This window comes from Nerophis ophidion, linkage group LG03, assembly GCF_033978795.1.
Source record: "Nerophis ophidion isolate RoL-2023_Sa linkage group LG03, RoL_Noph_v1.0, whole genome shotgun sequence".
Classification (NCBI taxonomy): Eukaryota; Metazoa; Chordata; class Actinopteri; order Syngnathiformes; family Syngnathidae; genus Nerophis; species Nerophis ophidion.
The window spans coordinates 80,570,039-80,591,271 of NC_084613.1; the positions used below are offsets into that span (position 1 = coordinate 80,570,039).

The 21,233-nt window shown below is 39.1% G+C and overlaps 1 protein-coding gene across 3 annotated transcripts in view; it reads right to left on the minus strand.

Moving 5' to 3' along the window:
- Nucleotides 1-21,233, minus strand: part of LOC133550102 (guanine nucleotide-binding protein G(q) subunit alpha) — a 105,261-nt gene that overhangs the window by 82,577 nt on the left and 1,451 nt on the right. The gene's annotated exons all lie outside the window — the stretch shown is intronic.

Sequence of the window (21,233 nt, forward strand, 5' to 3'; positions counted from 1 at the left end):
CGCGATATTGATACCATTTGATTGCCCAACCCGTCATTGGACGTCCCAAAAGTAAGGATGGTCCTAATAGGGCTTTATGCTGTCGATTCCAATATCGATCATCCGTGACTGAAGTAAACACATTTCCGCCATGTTTGATATAGGTAAAAATGCTAACAGCTGATCACCGTGATCGAATTCAAATTAATTGCGATTATCAATCACGATCATATAAATGCCAAGCCCTACTTACTTTTCTATCGTGATATTGATATTGTTTAATTGCCCAGCCCGTCATTGGACGTCCCGAAAGTAAGGATGATCCGAAAAGGGCTTTATGCTGTCGATTCCGATATCGATCATCCGTGACTGAAATAAACACATTTCCGCCATGTTTGATCGAGGTAAAAATGCTAACAGCTGATCACCATGATCGAACTCAAATTAATCGCGATCATCAATCACGATCATATAAATGCCAAGCCTTGCTTACACGTGTATCGCGATATTGATATTGTTTGATCGCCGAGCCAGTCATTGGACGTCCCGAAAGTAAGGATGGTCTGAATAGGGCTTTATGCTGTCGATTCGGATATCGATCATCCGTGATTGAAGTAAACACATTTCCGCCATGTTTGATATAGGTAAAAATGCTAACAACTGATCACCGTGATCGAACTCAAATTAATCGCGATCATCAATCACGATCATATAAATGCCAAGCCCTACTTACTTTTCTATCGCGATATTGATTTTGTTTGATTGCCCAGCCTGTCATTGGACGTCCCGAAAGTAAGGATGTTCCGAATAGGGCTTTATGCTGTGGATTCCGATATCCATCATCCGTGACTGAAATGAACACATTTCCACCATGTTTGATCGAGGTAAATATGCTGACAGCTGATCACCGTGATCGAACTCAAATTGTTCGCTATCATCAATCACGATCATATAAATGCCAAGCCATGCTCAGACGTGTATCGCAGTACTGATATCGTTTGATCGCCCAGCCCGTCATTGGAAGTCCCGAAAATAAGGATGGTCCGAATAGGGCTTTATGCTGTCGATTCCGATATCGATCATCCGTGACTGAAGTAAACCCATTTCCGCCATGTTTGATATAGGTAAAAATGCTAACAGCTGATCACCGTGATCGAACTCAAATTAATCGCTATCATCAATCACGATCATATAAATGCCAAACCTTACTTACGCGTCTATCGCTATATTGATACCGTTTGATTGCCCAACCCGTCATTGGACGTCCCAAAAGTAAGGATGGTCCTAATAGGGCTTTATGCTGTCGATTCCAATATCGATCATCCGTGACTGAAGTAAACACATTTCCGCCATGTTTGATATAGGTAAAAATGCTAACAGCTGATCACCGTGATCGAACTCAAATTAATTGCGATTATCAATCACAATCATATAAATGCCAAGCCCTACTTACTTTTCCATCGTGATATTGATATTGTTTAATTGCCCAGCCCGTCATTGGACGTCCCGAAAGTAAGGATGATCCGAATAGGGCTTTATGCTGTCGATTCCGATATCGATCATCCGTGACTGAAATAAACACATTTCCGCCATGTTTGATCGAGGTAAAAATGCTAACAGCTGATCACCATGATCGAACTCAAATTAATCGCGATCATCAATCACGATCATATAAATGCCAAGCCTTGCTTACACGTGTATCGCGATATTGATATTGTTTGATCGCCGAGCCAGTCATTTGACGTCCCGAAAGTAAGGATGGTCTGAATAGGGCTTTATGCTGTCGATTCGGATATCGATCATCCGTGATTGAAGTAAACACATTTCCGCCATGTTTGATATAGGTAAAAATGCTAACAGCTGATCACCGTGATCGAACTCAAATTATTGCGATCATCAATCACGATCATATAAATGCCAAGCCCTACTTACTTTTCTATCATGATATTGATATTGTTTGATTGCCCAGCCCGTCATTGGACGTCCCGAAAGTAAGGATGTTCTGAATAGGGCTTTACGCTGTCGATTCTGATCATCCGTGACTGAAATAAAAACATTGCCGCCAGGTTTGATTGAGGTATAAATGCTAACAGCTGATCACCGTGATCGAACTCAAATTAATTGCGATCATCAATCACGATCATATAAATGCCAAGCCATGCTTACACGTGTATCGCGATATTGATACCGTTTGATCGCCCAGCCCGTCATTGGAAGTCCCGAAAGTAAGGATGGTCCTAATAGGGCTTTATGCTGTCGATTCCGATATCGATCATCCGTGACTGAAGTAAACCCATTTCCGCCATGTTTGATATAGGTAAAAATGCTAACAACTGATCACCGTGATCGGACTCAAATTAATTGCGATCATCAATCACGATCATATAAATGCCAAGCCTTACTTACGCGTCTATCGCGATATTGATACCATTTGATTGCCCAACCCGTCATTGGACGTCCCAAAAGTAAGGATGGTCCTAATAGGGCTTTATGCTGTCGATTCCAATATCGATCATCCGTGACTGAAGTAAACACATTTCCGCCATGTTTGATATAGGTAAAAATGCTAACAGCTGATCACCGTGATCGAATTCAAATTAATTGCGATTATCAATCACGATCATATAAATGCCAAGCCCTACTTACTTTTCTATCGTGATATTGATATTGTTTAATTGCCCAGCCCGTCATTGGACGTCCCGAAAGTAAGGATGATCCGAAAAGGGCTTTATGCTGTCGATTCCGATATCGATCATCCGTGACTGAAATAAACACATTTCCGCCATGTTTGATCGAGGTAAAAATGCTAACAGCTGATCACCATGATCGAACTCAAATTAATCGCGATCATCAATCACGATCATATAAATGCCAAGCCTTGCTTACACGTGTATCGCGATATTGATATTGTTTGATCGCCGAGCCAGTCATTGGACGTCCCGAAAGTAAGGATGGTCTGAATAGGGCTTTATGCTGTCGATTCGGATATCGATCATCCGTGATTGAAGTAAACACATTTCCGCCATGTTTGATATAGGTAAAAATGCTAACAACTGATCACCGTGATCGAACTCAAATTAATCGCGATCATCAATCACGATCATATAAATGCCAAGCCCTACTTACTTTTCTATCGCGATATTGATTTTGTTTGATTGCCCAGCCTGTCATTGGACGTCCCGAAAGTAAGGATGTTCCGAATAGGGCTTTATGCTGTGGATTCCGATATCCATCATCCGTGACTGAAATGAACACATTTCCACCATGTTTGATCGAGGTAAATATGCTGACAGCTGATCACCGTGATCGAACTCAAATTGTTCGCTATCATCAATCACGATCATATAAATGCCAAGCCATGCTCAGACGTGTATCGCAGTACTGATATCGTTTGATCGCCCAGCCCGTCATTGGAAGTCCCGAAAATAAGGATGGTCCGAATAGGGCTTTATGCTGTCGATTCCGATATCGATCATCCGTGACTGAAGTAAACCCATTTCCGCCATGTTTGATATAGGTAAAAATGCTAACAGCTGATCACCGTGATCGAACTCAAATTAATCGCTATCATCAATCACGATCATATAAATGCCAAACCTTACTTACGCGTCTATCGCTATATTGATACCGTTTGATTGCCCAACCCGTCATTGGACGTCCCAAAAGTAAGGATGGTCCTAATAGGGCTTTATGCTGTCGATTCCAATATCGATCATCCGTGACTGAAGTAAACACATTTCCGCCATGTTTGATATAGGTAAAAATGCTAACAGCTGATCACCGTGATCGAACTCAAATTAATTGCGATTATCAATCACAATCATATAAATGCCAAGCCCTACTTACTTTTCCATCGTGATATTGATATTGTTTAATTGCCCAGCCCGTCATTGGACGTCCCGAAAGTAAGGATGATCCGAATAGGGCTTTATGCTGTCGATTCCGATATCGATCATCCGTGACTGAAATAAACACATTTCCGCCATGTTTGATCGAGGTAAAAATGCTAACAGCTGATCACCATGATCGAACTCAAATTAATCGCGATCATCAATCACGATCATATAAATGCCAAGCCTTGCTTACACGTGTATCGCGATATTGATATTGTTTGATCGCCGAGCCAGTCATTTGACGTCCCGAAAGTAAGGATGGTCTGAATAGGGCTTTATGCTGTCGATTCGGATATCGATCATCCGTGATTGAAGTAAACACATTTCCGCCATGTTTGATATAGGTAAAAATGCTAACAGCTGATCACCGTGATCGAACTCAAATTATTGCGATCATCAATCACGATCATATAAATGCCAAGCCCTACTTACTTTTCTATCATGATATTGATATTGTTTGATTGCCCAGCCCGTCATTGGACGTCCCGAAAGTAAGGATGTTCTGAATAGGGCTTTACGCTGTCGATTCTGATCATCCGTGACTGAAATAAAAACATTGCCGCCAGGTTTGATTGAGGTATAAATGCTAACAGCTGATCACCGTGATCGAACTCAAATTAATTGCGATCATCAATCACGATCATATAAATGCCAAGCCATGCTTACACGTGTATCGCGATATTGATACCGTTTGATCGCCCAGCCCGTCATTGGATGTCCCAAAAGTAAGAATGTTCCGAATAGGGCTTTATGCTGCCGATTCCGATATCGAACATCCGTGAATGAAATGAACACATTTCCGCCATGTTTGATTGAGGTAAAAATGCTAACGGCTGATCACCGTGATCGAACTCAAATTAATCGCTATCATCAATCACGATCATATAAATGCCAAGCCTTACTTACACGTCTATCGCGATATTGATATTGATACCGTTTGATCGCCCAGCCCGTAATTGGAAGTCCCAAAAATAAGGATGGTCCGAATAGGGCTTTATGCTGTCGATTCCGATATCGATCATCAGTGACTGAAGTAAACACATTTCCGCCATGTTTGATCGAGGTAAAAATGCTAACAGCTGATCACCGTGATCGAACTCAAATTATTGCGATCATCAATCGCGATCATATAAATGCCAAGCCCTACTTACTTTTCTATCGCGATATTGATATCGTTTGATCGCCCAGCCCGTCATTGGAAGTCACGAAAGTAAGGATGGTCCTAATAGGGCTTGACGCTGCCGATTCTGAAATAAGCCGGTACCAATAGAGCATTGTTTTTCAGCCTTTTTTGAGCCAAGGCACATTTTTGTGTGTTGAAAAAATCCGGAGGCACACCACCAGCAGAAATAATTTAAAAAACTAAAACCTCAGTTGACAATAAAGAGTTGTCGTCGTAATCGTTGGATATGACTTTAAACCATAACCAAGCATGCGTCACTATAGTTCTTGTCTCAAAGTAGGTGTACTGTCACCACCTGTCACATCACCCTGTGACTTATTTGGAGTTTTTTGCCGTTTTCCAGTGTGTAGTGTTTTAGTTCTTGTCTGGCGCTTCTATTTTGGTGGCTTTTTCTCTTCTTTTGGTTTCATTTTTTTCTTTTGAGCGATATTTTCCACATCTACTTTGTTTCAGCAATCAAGAACATTTCCGTTGTTTTTATCCTTCTTTGTGGGGACATTGTTGATCGTCATGTCATGTTCGGATGTTCTTAATGGACGCCATCGTTGCTCCACAGTAAGTCTTTGCTGTCGTCCAGCATTCTGTCTTTAATTTGTAGCCAATTCAGTTTTAGTTTTGTTCTGCGTAGCCTTACCTAAGCTTCAATGCCATAGGGCCACTCACCTTTTGTTTATTTTTGGTTTAAGCATTAGACACCTTTTTTTACCTGCACGCTGCCTCCCGCTGTTTTAGACATCGACAAAGCAATTAGCTACCGGCTGTCACTTACTGATATGGAAGAGTATTACACGGTTACTCTGCAAAGCTGTAGACAGCACCGACACTCAACAACAACACATCATTTTCAGACTATAATTACTGGTTTGCAAAAAATGTTTTTAACCCAAATAGGTGAAATTAGATAATATCCCACGGCACACTAGTGTGCAATAGAGTATGTAACGTATTTTTCGGAGTATAAGTCGCTCCGGAGTATAAGTTGCACCTGCCGAAAATGCATAATAAAGAAGAAAAAAAAACATATATAAGTCACACTGGAGTATAAGTCGCATTTTTTGGGGAAATTTATTTGATAAAACCCAACACCAAGAATAGACATTTGAAAGGCAATTCAAAATAAATAAAGAATAGTGAACAACAGGCTGTTAAGTGTACGTTATATGATGCATAAATAACCAACTGAGAAGGTGCCTGGTAATTTGACGTAACGTATTATGGTACGAGTCATTCAAATAACTATAATATAAATATATAATGCTATACGTTTACCAAAAAAATCTGTCACTCCTAATCGGTAAATCCGATGAAATCTTATACGTTTAGTCTCTTACGTGATTGAACTAAATAATATTCAATATTTTACGGTAATTTGTTAATAATTTCACACATAAGTCGCTCCTGAGTATAAGTCGCACCCCCGGCCGAACTATGAAAAAAACTGCGACTTATAGTCCGAAAAATACGGTAGTATCACACCCAGAGTATGTATTATCTGAAAAATGTTTTATGGACAGTGTAACAATATCAGAACTATAACATATCAAATTATTTTTAATAGGAATCAATCAATAGAACAGGCAAAGGAGTCTGTCCATGCAGAATTAAAATCTCGTCAACTTATTGCTGGGCCCGCAGCCTCAAGAAGTCGACGTATATCTGTCAGCAGGCACGCATTTTGGCTCCAACCTCCTTTTCTTTGCCTACCTGTAAGAAATCAGCCCGTACACATTCACTGCCTCACACGGTCGGAAATGATAGAAAAATAACTCGGGTGTGAAATCCTTTCGAAGGGAATCATAAAGAAGGGGGTCACAGATAACGAGGCTGAAAAGCTGAATGCGGCCCAAGAGCTGAGGGTTGATGACCCCTGTTATACTGTTACACCAGTGGTTCTTAACCTGGGTTCGGTGAGTCGGCATCAGGGGTTCGACAGAGGTCAAAACACACCCGACTAATCGTGTTAATAAAAACTTCTCCCTATTAGGGTATTACGGATACGGCAACAGCAGAAGTCACACTGATCTGCAGGTGTGTAATTTCTTCAATCCAATCCAATCCACTTTATTTATATAGCACATTTCAATCAATCAACCGATTATATAGCCCTATAATCACTAGTGTCTCAAAGGGCTGCACAAACCACTACCACATCCTCGGTAGGCCCACATAAGGGCAAGGAAAACTCACACCCAGTGGGACGTCGGTGACAATGATGACTATGAGAACCTTGGAGAGTAGGAAAGCAATGGATGTCGAGCGGGTCTAACATGATACTGTGAAAGTTCAATCCATAATGGATCCAACACAGTCGCGAGAGTCCAGTCCAAAGCGGATCCAACACAGCAGCGAGAGTCCCGTTCACAGCGGAGCCAGCAGGAAACCATCCCAAGCGGAGGCGGATCAGCAGCGCAGAGATGTCCCCAGCCGATACACAGGCAAGCAGTACATGGCCACCGGATCGGACCGGACCCCCTCCACAAGGGAGAGTGGGACATAGGAGAAAAAGAAAAGAAACGGCAGATCAACTGGTCCAAAAAGGGAGTCTATTTAAAGGCTAGAGTATACAAATGAGTTTTAAGGTGAGACTTAAATGCTTCTACTGAGGTGGCATCTCGAACTTTTACTGGGAGGGCATTCCAGAGTACTGGAGCCCGAAATGAAAACGCTCTATAGCCCGCAGACTTTTTTTGGGCTTTGGGAATCACTAATAAGCCGGAGTCCTTTGAACGCAGATTTCTTGCCGGGACATATGGTACAATACAATCGGCAAGATAGGATGGAACTAGACCGTGTAGTATTTTATACGTAAGTAGTAAAACCTTAAAGTCACATCTTAAGTGCACAGGAAGCCAGTGCAGGTGAGCCAGTACAGGCGTAATGTGATCAAACTTTCTTGTTCTTGTCAAAAGTCTAGCAGCCGCATTTTGTACCAACTGTAATCTTTTAATGCTAGACATGGGGAGACCCGAAAATAATACGTTACAGTAATCGAGACGAGACGTAACAAACGCATGGATAATGATCTCAGCGTCTTTAGTGGACAGAATGGAGCGAATTTTAGCGATATTACGGAGATGAAAGAAGGCCGTTTTAGTAACGCTTTTAATGTGTGACTCAAAGGAGAGAGTTGGGTCAAAGATAACACCCAGATTCTTTACTGTGTCGCCTTGTTTAATTGTTTGGTTGTCAAATGTTAGAGTTGTATCATTAAATAGAGGTCGGTGTCTAGCAGGACCGATAATCAGCATTTCCGTTTTTTTGGCGTTGAGTTGCAAAAAGTTAGCGGACATCCATTGTTTAATTTCATTAAGACACGCCTCCAGCTGACTACAATCCGGCGTGTTGGTCAGCTTTAGGGGCATGTAGAGTCGGGTGTCATCAGCATAACAGTGAAAGCTAACACCGTATTTGCGTATGATGTCACCTAGCGGCAGCATTTAAACAACAAGAACGTTTCCAAAGTGCTGCACAGCCATGTTAAAAATAATATTATGCTCCACTAATGCCTGAATAAAAGCAAAAAATAAATAAATATAAAACCAATATAAAAATAATAATTTGTTGTGAGTTTATGCACTGTGTTGCACCAGTAAAAAAAACATGGTAACACTTTAGTAAGGGGAACATATTCACCATTAATTAGTGGCTTATTAACATACAAATTAGTAACATATTGGCCCTTAACTATTCATCAATAAGTACGTATTAATGCCTTATTTTAACCCTAACCCTCTAATCCTAACCAAATAACTCTAAATTAAGTCTTTGTTAATTAGAATTAGGGCTGGGCAATATTGCCTTTTTTTAATATTGCGATATTTTTAGGCCATATCGCGATATACGATATATATTACGATATTTTGCCTTGAATGAACATGTGTTGCATATAATCACAGCAGTATGATGATTCTATGTGTATACATTAAAACATTCTTCTTCATACTGCAAAAATATATGCTACTTTTAAACTTTCATGCAGAGAGGGAAATCACAACTAAGTCAACTGACCAAAAGTGTATTTATTAAAGTTATTAAGCAATGGCACAAACATTCATGTCATTTCCAAAACATAAAAGGCAAGATTGTCAGAGACATTTTAAGTGTCTAATAAAAATGAGCTGCATAATAGGAAATCAAATAGTATTCGTCCTTCACTATGTTGTATGTTACTTAGGTTATGAAATTCTCTACATTCTTTAGCGAGTGACTTTACAAACGATGCTACATATTAGCAGTAATGCTACTTTCCCCCCCACACTTGACAAATTACGGTTGTCTGTTCGACATATTCCCACTTGAAGCCAAACCACCGCCAGATGATGGAAACCCTGCTGTTTTTATTGGGAATCAAGTCTTCCTTCATTTGTTACCAGATCCGCAGCATCTTTCTCTCGTACGGCTACGTTAGCCGCTAACGTTAGCCACGCTGCTAGCTCTCTGCTGGACGTGACATTTTGTGACGTATGTAAGGAGAGACAGGAAAGAGCGAGAAGAGCTAAAGTCCTGCGTGAGAACGTATACTCGAATATTACGATAAAGTCATTTTCTATATCGCACAGAGACAAACCCGCGATATATCGCCCAGCCCTACTTAGAATATGTTCCCCTCGTGTCCAAAAACCTCTAAATTAAGTCTTTGTTACTTAGAATATGTTCTCCATACTAAAGTGCTACCAAAAACACACAACTTTGTCTTGAATTTGAAAAAAAAAAACATTTTATTTTTCACTAAGAAGGGTTCGATATGAATGCGCATTTGAAACTAATGGGGTTCGGTACTTTCAACGAGGTTAACAACCACTGTGTTACACCTTACCAGCCAGGAAACGCGCACACACACACACACACACACACACACACACATGCACGCAAAGCAGTGAGGAGTAGAGCTAGAAGATTCTTATTGCCATATATGATCAAGAAAAAGATGGCTTGGCATGAAAAGGAAGGTCAGCACTAAACACAGAGTCTAACCCCTAAGACTCTCCCTCCTGTTTCCTCCTTTGCTTTAAAGGACGACCAAACAAGACGTCCCAGTGGGACAAACTGTTAGAGACATCTTCACAGGGATGGATGTCCCACTGATCGGGCCATCTTGATGCGTCCGTCGATGGAAGCGGAGCAAAAACCCTCAAAGTCTGACCTGGGGAGCTCAGCGCACACCCCGTCGTTTTCATCAGCGTCCGAGGCCTAGGCTTGACTCTGTTTTGACCAAGTACAGGCAAACCACTGGCCTGTGCGAGCAGGAAGCTGCCTGCATGACCTGATATGGCGACAGGCAGCCAACATTGTGGGCACCGCCGCAACACTGGCTTATGATAAAGACAAAAAAGCAGCAAAGCTTTTTCGGTTTTTACAGCTAAAGTACAAAAATATAACTTTTACTCTAACTTGAATTTAATATGATGCATGTTTTATACCAAAGGGATAATAGGAGTCAGTGACATCTCAACGTCTAAGCAGTGGATGTGGTTAACCAAGCCTATTAGGACCTGGACTAATCCTGCCTTGCAAGTCCTTATCCGGGCGTCCATTGACAGCTTGAACACACAGGGCTCAGGGACACGTTCCCTCTCCGATAGTTGAGTAGAACACGGCCGGTCGACTGTGTGACTTCGGCGTGGCCTACTTCCTCCCAGTTGAAAGTAGTCAGCGGGGAAATGCAAAGATGTCAAATAACCCTGAGATGCAGCCTAGATTAGTGCTGTTCAACCGGCAGCCCAGGGGCCATATCAGGTCTGTGAAGGACTTTGGACTGGTTGTAAGAAAGACGATCTTTGGCTGGCAGTATTAGCCCTAACTACTTCCAAACAGAATAACAGTACGGCACAGGAAAACAGTATTCTGTAGCAAAAATGATCTATTACTAGTGTCATTTGGACTAGGTTCTTAAAAAAGGCAAAGCACTCCTGTCGACTAAAGCAGTGGTTCTCAACCTTTTTTCAGTGATGTACCCCCTGTGAACCTTGTTTTCATTCAAGTACCCCCTAACCAGAGCAAAGCATTTTTGGTTGAAAAAAAAGAAGAAGAAAAATACAGCACTACGTCATCTGTTTCTGATTTATTAAATTGTATAACAGTGCAAAATATTCCTGATTCAGGGTATCTGCAGGTTTCAGCAAGTCAAATTTAAGACTTTTTAAGACCTTTTTAATGCCACCTGGAATGAAATTTAAGACCGAAAAAAATAGTTAAAAGTATATAATGTATTTTACTCGTGTTATTTGCACAAGGTCCTTAAAAACAGCAGAACCCTCCTGTCACATCAAAGATCTTTGATGAGTGTTTTCTACAGTATATACTTTACTCGTGTTATTTGCACAAGGTCCTTAAAAACAGCAGAACCCTCCTGTCACATCAAGGATATTTGATGAAATTTAAGACCGAAAAAAATAGTTAAAAATATATAAATATAAGCGATGGTTGGGGATCCCACTGTACTACAACCTCTATTTCTACACATAGAAGTAATCATCAACTTAAAGTGCCCTCTTTGGGGATTGTAATAAAGATCCATTTGGATTCATGAACTTAATTCTAAACATTTCTTCACAAAAAAAGAAATCCTAGGTCCTTAAAAACAGCAGAACCCTCCTGTCACATCAAAGATCTTTGATGAGTGTTTTCTACAGTATATAATGTATTTTACTCGTGTTATTTGCACAAGGTCCTTAAAAACAGCAGAACCCTCCTGTCACATCAAAGATCTTTGATGAGTGTTTTCTACAGTATATACTTTACTCGTGTTATTTGCACAAGGTCCTTAAAAACAGCAGAACCCTCCTGTCACATCAAGGATCTTTGATGAAATTTAAGACCGAAAAAAATAGTTAAAAATATATAAATATAAGCAATGGTTGGGGATCCCACTGTACTACAACCTCAATGACAATCAGCTAAGTTTACTTTTTGTATGTTTATTAATAAACAAACTGATAAGCACCACTCTGCCAAACAGCTTATCAACAATCTTGAGAGATCCAAAAACTTTGACATCCAAAACAAACAAACCAACACCGACGCCAGTAAAAACATAATAACCGAGGTGAGGGTAAGAATAAATTACTTTTGGTCAATAATAGTGCAAAACAGTATTAAAACATCAACAACAAAACACTGAACACACACTCAAATGAGCCTCAGTTGAGCTTCAGCTGGCTGTTCTCATTCATGAGTTCTGCCTCTATTTTTTTCAGCTCACTAATTTTTGTGAGCTGAAATCAATCACTTTTACTCAAAGACGTGCCGTAACTTTTACTCAAAGACGTGCCTTGAAAAAACAAACAATTTAAGACCATTGAGTACTGAATCTAAGACCATTTTAGGAATTTCTAATAAATGTAATACTTTTTAAGGCCTTAATTTTAGATACATGACTTTTAAGACTTTTTAAGACTTTTTAAGGATCCGCGGATACCCTGTCATTTTAAGTGGTCTTTCTTGAACTATTTGGAAAAGAAGATATAAAAATAACTAAAATCTTGTTGAAAAATAAACAAAGTGATTCAATTATAAATAAATATTTCTACACATAGAAGTAATCATCAACTTAAAGTGCCCTCTTTGGGGATTGAAATAGAGATCCATCTGGATTCAAGAACTTAATTCGAAACATTTCTTCACAAAAAAAGAAATCCTAGGTCTTTAAAAACAGCAAACCCCTTCTGTCACATCAAAGATCTTTGATGCGTGTTTTCTACAGTATATAATGTATTTTACTCGTGTTATTTGCACAAGGTCCTTAAAAACAGCAGAACCCTCCTGTCACATCAAGGATCTTTGACCAGTGTTTTCTGCAGTACATAATGTATTTTACTCCTGTTATTTGCACTAGGTCCTTTAAAACAGCAAAACCCTCCTTTCACATCAAGGATCTTTTATGAGTGTTTTCTACAGTATATAATGTATTTTACTCGTGTTATTTGCACAAGGTCCTTAAAAACAGCAGAACCCTCCTTTCACATCAAGGATCTTTGATGAGTGTTTTCTACAGTATATAATGTATTTTACTCGTGTTATTTGCACAAGGTCCTTAAAAACAGCAGAACCCTCCTGTCACATCAAGGATCTTTGATGAGTGTTTTCTACAGTATATAATATATTTTACTCGTGTTATTTGCACAAGGTCCTTAAAAACAGCAGAACCCTCCTGTCACATCAAAGATCTTTGATGAGTGTTTTCTACAGTATATACTTTACTCGTGTTATTTGCACAAGGTCCTTAAAAACAGAAAAACCCGCTTGTCACATCAAGGAATCTTTGATGAGTGTTTTCTACAGTATATACTTTACTCGTGTTATTTGCACAAGGTACTTAAAAACAGCAAAACCTTCTTGTCACATCAAGGATCTTTGACGAGTGTTTTCTGCAGTATAAAATATATTTTACTCCTGTTATTTGCACTAGGTCCTTTAAAACAGCAAAACCCTCCTTTCACATCAAGGATCTTTGATGAGTGTTTTCTACAGTATATAATGTATTTTACTCGTGTCATTTGCACAAGGTCCTTAAAAACAGCAAACCCCTCCTGTCACATCAAGGATCTTTGATGAGTGTTTTCTACAGTATATAATGTATTTTACTCGTGTTATTTGCACAAGGTCCTTAAAAACAGCAGAACCCTCCTGTCACATCAAGGATCTTTGATGAGTGTTTTCTACAGTATATGATGTATTTTACTCGTGTTATTTGCACGAGGTCCTTAAAAACAGCAGAACCCTCCTGTCACATCAAAGATCTTTGATGAGTGTTTTCTACAGTATATAATGTATTTTACTCGTGTTATTTGCACAAGGTCCTTAAAAACAGCAGAACCCTCCTGTCACATCAAGGATCTTTGATGAGTGTTTTCTACAGTATATAATGTATTTTACTCGTGTTATTTGCACAAGGTCCTTAAAAACAGCAGAACCCTCCTGTCACATCAAAGATCTTTGATGAGTGTTTTCTACAGTATATACTTTACTCGTGTTATTTGCACAAGGTCCTTAAAAACAGAAAAACCCGCTTGTCACATCAAGGAATCTTTGATGAGTGTTTTCTACAGTATATACTTTACTCGTGTTATTTGCACAAGGTACTTAAAAACAGCAAAACCTTCTTGTCACATCAAGGATCTTTGACGAGTGTTTTCTGCAGTATAAAATATATTTTACTCCTGTTATTTGCACTAGGTCCTTTAAAACAGCAAAACCCTCCTTTCACATCAAGGATCTTTGATGAGTGTTTTCTACAGTATATAATGTATTTTACTCGTGTCATTTGCACGAGGTCCTTAAAAACAGCAGAACCCTCCTGTCACATCAAAGATCTTTGATGAGTGTTTTCTACAGTATATAATGTATTTTACTCGTGTTATTTGCACAAGGTCCTTAAAAACAGCAGAACCCTCCTGTCACATCAAGGATCTTTGATGAGTGTTTTCTACAGTATATAATGTATTTTACTCGTGTTATTTGCACAAGGTCCTTAAAAACAGCAGAACCCTCCTGTCACATCAAAGATCTTTGATGAGTGTTTTCTACAGTATATACTTTACTCGTGTTATTTGCACAAGGTCCTTAAAAACAGAAAAACCCGCTTGTCACATCAAGGAATCTTTGATGAGTGTTTTCTACAGTATATACTTTACTCGTGTTATTTGCACAAGGTACTTAAAAACAGCAAAACCTTCTTGTCACATCAAGGATCTTTGACGAGTGTTTTCTGCAGTATAAAATATATTTTACTCCTGTTATTTGCACTAGGTCCTTTAAAACAGCAAAAACCCTCCTTTCACATCAAGGATCTTTGATGAGTGTTTTCTACAGTATATAATGTATTTTACTCGTGTCATTTGCACAAGGTCCTTAAAAACAGCAAACCCCTCCTGTCACATCAAGGATCTTTGATGAGTGTTTTCTACAGTATATAATGTATTTTACTCGTGTTATTTGCACAATGTCCTTAAAATCAGCAGAACCCTCCTGTCACATCAAAGATCTTTGATGAGTGTTTTCTACAGTATATAATGTATTTTACTCGTGTTATTTGCACAAGGTCCTTAAAAACAGCAAACCCCTCCTGTCACATCAAAGATCTTTGATGAGTGTTTTCTACAGTATATAATGTATTTTATTTGTGTTATTTGCACAATGTCCTTAAAATCAGCAGAACCCTCCTGTCACATCAAGGATCTTTGACCAGTGTTTTCTGCAGTATAAAATATATTTTACTCCTGTTATTTGCAGTAGGTCCTTTAAAACAGCAAAACCTTCCTTTCACATCAAGGATCTTTGACCAGTGTTTTCTGCAGTATAAAATACATTATACTAGTGTTATGTGCACTAGGTCCTTGAAACCAAACTACTCCTGTCACATAAAGGATCTTTCACGAGTATATTTGCAGCCGGTCTTTAGAAAAAAGCAGCTCTGTTGTAATATAGAGGATCTTTGACTATTGTATTCTGGCGAATCAATTGCAATGGGTCCTTAAAAAACAAAGCATGTTTTCTGCAGTATAAAACATAAATAACGTTATTTGCACTAGGTCCTTAAAAATAGCAAAACCCTCCTGTCACATCAACGATCTTTGACAAGTTTTTTCTGCAGCATAAAATATATATAACGTGTATTATTTATACTGGGTCCTTAAAAACAGCAAACCCCTCCAGTCACATCAAGGATCTTTCGCCGGATTCGCATATACTAGTTCTCGGGGCCGAAGTTCTAAGAACTACCACCCTCGAGTTTAGTTATGGGAAAGAATGGAAACCCCCAGAGGCAACTGTGTTCATGAACGTCTGCTTACAAGGAATAGTAACAATGGGTGCTGATATTCGACATCTAATAACGTCAATGGAAGAGCAAACCAAGAATCCAGTGACAGATGATAATTCTTTGCTTCATGAAAGACGAGTTAGTATTGAGCTGATTACAAAGTGTGGATATTTTAGACGTTATGCATTGTGGTAACACACGTATTCTTGTTGTATTTCGGATGTTGCTGCAACTCATTGTACAACACTCCTTTCAGTCCGCCTGGGTCCGGACTAAAGTCGAAGACTGGTGCAGAAGGGTTGTCCCCAGTTTTACTGATGAGTAGTAGATGAATTGATTAACGTGGACCCTGACTTAAACAAGTTGAAAAACTTATTCGGGTGTTACCATTTAGTGGTCTATTGTACAGAATATGTAGTGAACTGTGCAATCTACTAATAAAAGTATCAATCAATCAATCAAAGGATTGAAAAAGTAAGTAATAAATGAATAAATTACCCATTTGTCACTGACTGTGTCCATTTTTCCTGTTCCTGTTGTGATCTCGTAAACAACTGTGTGGGACTTTTTAAAAAATGGCGGGTCTGTGTTGTGGTTAGGGAGAAGCCATAGCCGTAGCTCGTTAGTTCAACCAATCACCAAACACATTTGTATTTTAGTTCCTATGGGACTCAGTTTAGACCCCGCCTCAGAGTACGAGCTAAAATGGTTCAATGATCTGATGACCGTAGTCCCTAGTTCCCGTATGTCGGAACCCGACGAAAAACTGCCCAGGGGACTTAAAAAGGTTATAGGAACTCCAAAAAGTCCCACCAGTCGGACGTTTGACAAGTGTTTTCTGCAGTATAACATATGTGTTCTTTGATGTGTACTATGGCTATGAGTTGTTCTTTTCCCTTGGCCTCAGTCTGCACCCCCACTCCAGGGCCTAGGCTAAGACCGATTTTTTATTTTTTTATTTTATTTTAATCTTCTATTCCCCCCCCCCCTTGTTTACCTGTATGTCATCTTTTTTGTAAGGGGCGCTGGAAGCCGGCAGACCCGTCAGCGATCCTGTTCTGTCTCCCTGTAATGTTTGTCTGATCTTGAATGGGATTGTGCTGAAAATTGTAATTTTCCTGAAGGAACTCTCCTGACGGAATAAATAAAGTACTATCCATCTATCTATCTGTATATTTTACTTTTATTATTTGCACTAAGTTCTTAAAAACCGCTAAACACTCCTGTCATATAGAGAATATTTGACTAGCATATTTACAGCAGGTCCTTAAAATCAGCTACTCTGCTGTAATTTGGATGATCTTTGACTAGTGTTTTCTGGAGTATAAAATATATTTTATTAGTGTTATTTTCACTATGTTCTTAAAACAGCAAAGCACTCCTGTCATTTGAATAGCATTTGTGCAGGTGATTAAAAACAGCATCTCTCTATAGACAAACTAGTGTTTTCTGTAGTATAAAATAATATTTTACCGGTGTTATTTTCATTAAAACAGCCCTTGTCACAGCGTAACCAGACTGTATTGCTTCTGTATTGAACATATTTACCATTTAGCCTCCAGAAGAGCAATTTAGCGGAATATCCCCGACTCGTATAGTTGCTAAAGTCCTAAATACGGACACCTGTTATCCACCAAGACTGTACGTTTTAAAAAGGCAGGGAAGGGGATGCAGGAATATTTTAGATCGGCAGAGCTTAAGAATCAATGCAACCGCAGCTCCCACCTGCCCACACACCAGCTATATAAATAGCTAACCTACTCTGATTGATGCAAGGGGAGGGGGACCAAATCCCTCTAGAACATATCCTTGTCCTCTGGACTGGAAGCAGGACTTTGGCTGCAATATAAGAGAAATTGCTTGCAAGCCAAGTAGGGTTTATTTTCACCTCTTCTGTTGACAAAGCACAGAGTAGTTTAGCTGCAGTGCTACTAGTCCATAACATCAACTAGCATCTCGTTTTAAAGACGTGCTATTTGGATACACAGTACGAGGAAAACATTGAAAAGGAATTTTACCTTTGCAACTTCAATATACCATTGGCTAAGTTTTATATCCATAAATGTAAGTTTCTTAATACCCGACCTGTTTTTTGTGCCTTTAAAAAAAGAATTAGAACTCTACTTTAAAACATTTTTTACATCTAAAAACCAAAAAGCTGAGAAAACTATGACGCTGTGCTCCAAATTTGGATTATTTACGGAACTTGTGTGAGCCTATGGCTTGACATTTTGTTACATACATATATATATATATATATATATATATATATTGCATTCTATTTCAGTTACGTTATTGAGTTTAAAAACCCCTGGCGCTGTTTTAGACTTAATACCTAGACTTAGATCCACAAGTGAAAATGTTCCACACAGTAGCTCAGTTACAAAAACGGTGGAAAGTGTAAGGATAGAAAGGATAATGCAGGTGCAAAGTATACTTGCCAACCTTCCCGATTTTCCCGGAAAACTCCCGAATTTCAGTGCCCCTTTCAAAAATCTACGGGGGGGCAAACATTCTCCCGAATTTCTCCCGATTTCCACCCGGACAACAATATTGGGGGCTTGCCTTAAAGGCACTGCCATTAGCGTCCTCTCTCACCTGAAAATAAGACTAATATATGTCTCCGTTATCCATAGGTTTATATACAACCCATAAAGTAGGCAGGCACGGAGCTATTTCTCAGCGTGTGCTTATTCCAGCCGGCACGTTAATACACTGACGCACAACATCCGGATTCCCACCATGCATTGCTTCAAAACTACGGCAAGTAGTAATGTCCAAAAACACAACAGAGATGAAGCAGAAGAACGAAGAAGAGACATGGCCACGACGAGTATGAACGAGAAGTACGTTTGCAAGTTCCAAAATGATTGGAAAAAAATAATTTCAGTTCATCCAGGACAGCTCGAAGGGGAAGGAGCATGCTGCCGGCAAATTTGGTAGATCAGACTTCTCCTTTGAACACGGTGGCCAAACGGGTATACTCATTCATGGACTGATTATTTATATATTTATATATATAAAATAAATAGTTGAAAATATATCCGCCCCCCTCCCCACCATCCATCTCCCGAATTCGGAGGTCTCAAGGTTAGCAAGTATGGTGTAAAGTAGACTAAAAATGTATTGTAGTAGCAATATAAAATATAACATATATGTAGGGGTGTAACGGTAAGTGTATTTGTATCAAACCGTTTCAGTACGGGGGTTTCGGTTCAACACGCGGGCGTACCGAACAAGTTCGGAAGCAGAAGTCTTCACAAGCTGCTCTGCTTTCTGCCTCTGTCTCTGCCTCATTGTCCTGCCCACACAACCATCTGATTGGTTACATACAAAGCCAATCAGCAGTGCGTATTCAGACGTCAGAAGGATGTAGTCAATGCTTTAGCGTCGAGCAGATATTCGTCTAGCAAGGGAGGAGCGGACTCTACCCAAATTATACTAAACACTTCCCAGTCACAACTATTACAAACATCACTATGAGCCCGTTGATTTTCTAGAAACTTAAACTGCAGCTCAGCTAGCTCACAGTATAGGCTTGAGATGAAGGCTAATTAGCTTTTAGCGTAATGTTAGCTAATTTTTCTGTGTGTGTGAGTGTTTTAGGGGCAGCAAAGCCCTGTCTGTCTGTTATTTCATTGAACTCCATTGTGTTTAGGGATGAATAGTCTCTCCTATTGCAATTGTACTATTTTTCAGCTATAGTTACATGAATCATTAGTAATGTAGCAGCCTAATTTTGAATAGCAGGGTCCCTGCTATCACGTTGATAAAAATACAACATTTACATAACAAAAGTCAGCTACAGGCTTCCCAAATGCTGTAATAAATTAAACATGAGTTGACATTAAACAGTTTCAATGTAAACCGTTTAATGTTAAACTTTTTATATGTAGAAGAAAGTTTTTTTTTCATTTTATTTAATCAAAGCAACAACTTGAGGCAGTTTAATGTGGATTAACGTGGGCAGAATTATTATAGTGTTTCCCAATGTTAAAAGGATAAAGCAATTGTTTACACATTTGGTAAATAAATAACCCAAAAATGTATATTTTGTTGATTTCTTACTGTACCGAAAATGAACCGAACCGTGACCTCTAAACCGAGGTACGTACCGAACCGAAATTTTGGTGTAACGTTACACCCCTACATATATGCAATATTAACATATTTTGTCCGCCCGAGTACAGCTGAAATTGGCTCCAGCGACCCCCCGAGACCCCAAAGGGAACAAGCGTTAGAAACTGGATGGATGGATATACAGTATATGATATATACTGATATAGTATATTATATTTTATATAATATATACAATATATACAAATGTGTATAGAATAGAGCAGTGGTTATCAACCTTTTTTCAGTGATGTACCCCCTGTAAACATTTTTTTTAATTATAGTACCCCCTAATCAGAGGAAAGCATTTTTGGTTTTTGCACTATGTCATCAGTTTCTGATTTATTTATTTGGAAACAGTGAAAAATATTGCTCATTTGTAGTGGTCTTTCTTGAACTATTTGGAAAAAAAGATATAAAAATAACTAAAAACTTGTTGAAAAACTGAAAAGCGATTCAATTATAAATAAAGATTTCTACACATAGAAGTAATCATCAACTTAAAGTGCCCTCTTTGGGGATTGTAATAGAGATCCATCTGGATTCACCAACTTCATTCAAAACATTTTTTTCACAAAAAAATACATTTTTAACATCAATATTTATGGATGAAAATGCTGTCAACACTGAATATTGCATTGTTGCATTTCTTTTCACAGTTTATGAACTTACATTCATATTTCGTTGAAGTATTATTCAATAAACATATCCATAAAGGATTTTTGAATTGTTGCTATTCTTAGAATAATTTAAAAAAATATCACAGACCCCTTGGCATACCTTCAAGTACCCCCAGGAGTACGCATAAACCCATTTGAGAACCACTGAACGAGAGGATCCTTGACTAACATTTTTTGCAGTAAGTCCTTAAAAACCGCAGAGCTCTCCTGTAATATAAGGAATATTTTACAAGGATATTTTTTTGTGTTATTTGCACTGGTACAAAGTATTTTTGACTGTGTTGGCTCTGTGATAAGGTGGCGACTTGTCCAGGGTGTACACCGCCTTCCGCCCGAATGCAGCTGAGATAGGCTCCAGCACCCCCCCCGCGACCGGTAGAAAATGGATGGATGGCTATTTGCAACAGGCTCTCAAAAACAACAGCTCTAATATAGAGGATATTTGACTATTGTGTTCTGTTAAATGATTTATTACTGGTGACATTTGCACTAAGTTCTTAAAATGGCAAAGCATTCCTGTCATTTGACCGGCATTGTTGCATCCATCCATCTATTTCCTACCGCTTGTCCCAGTAGTTCCTTAAAAACAGCAAGGCACTCCTGTTATATATAGGAGAACCACT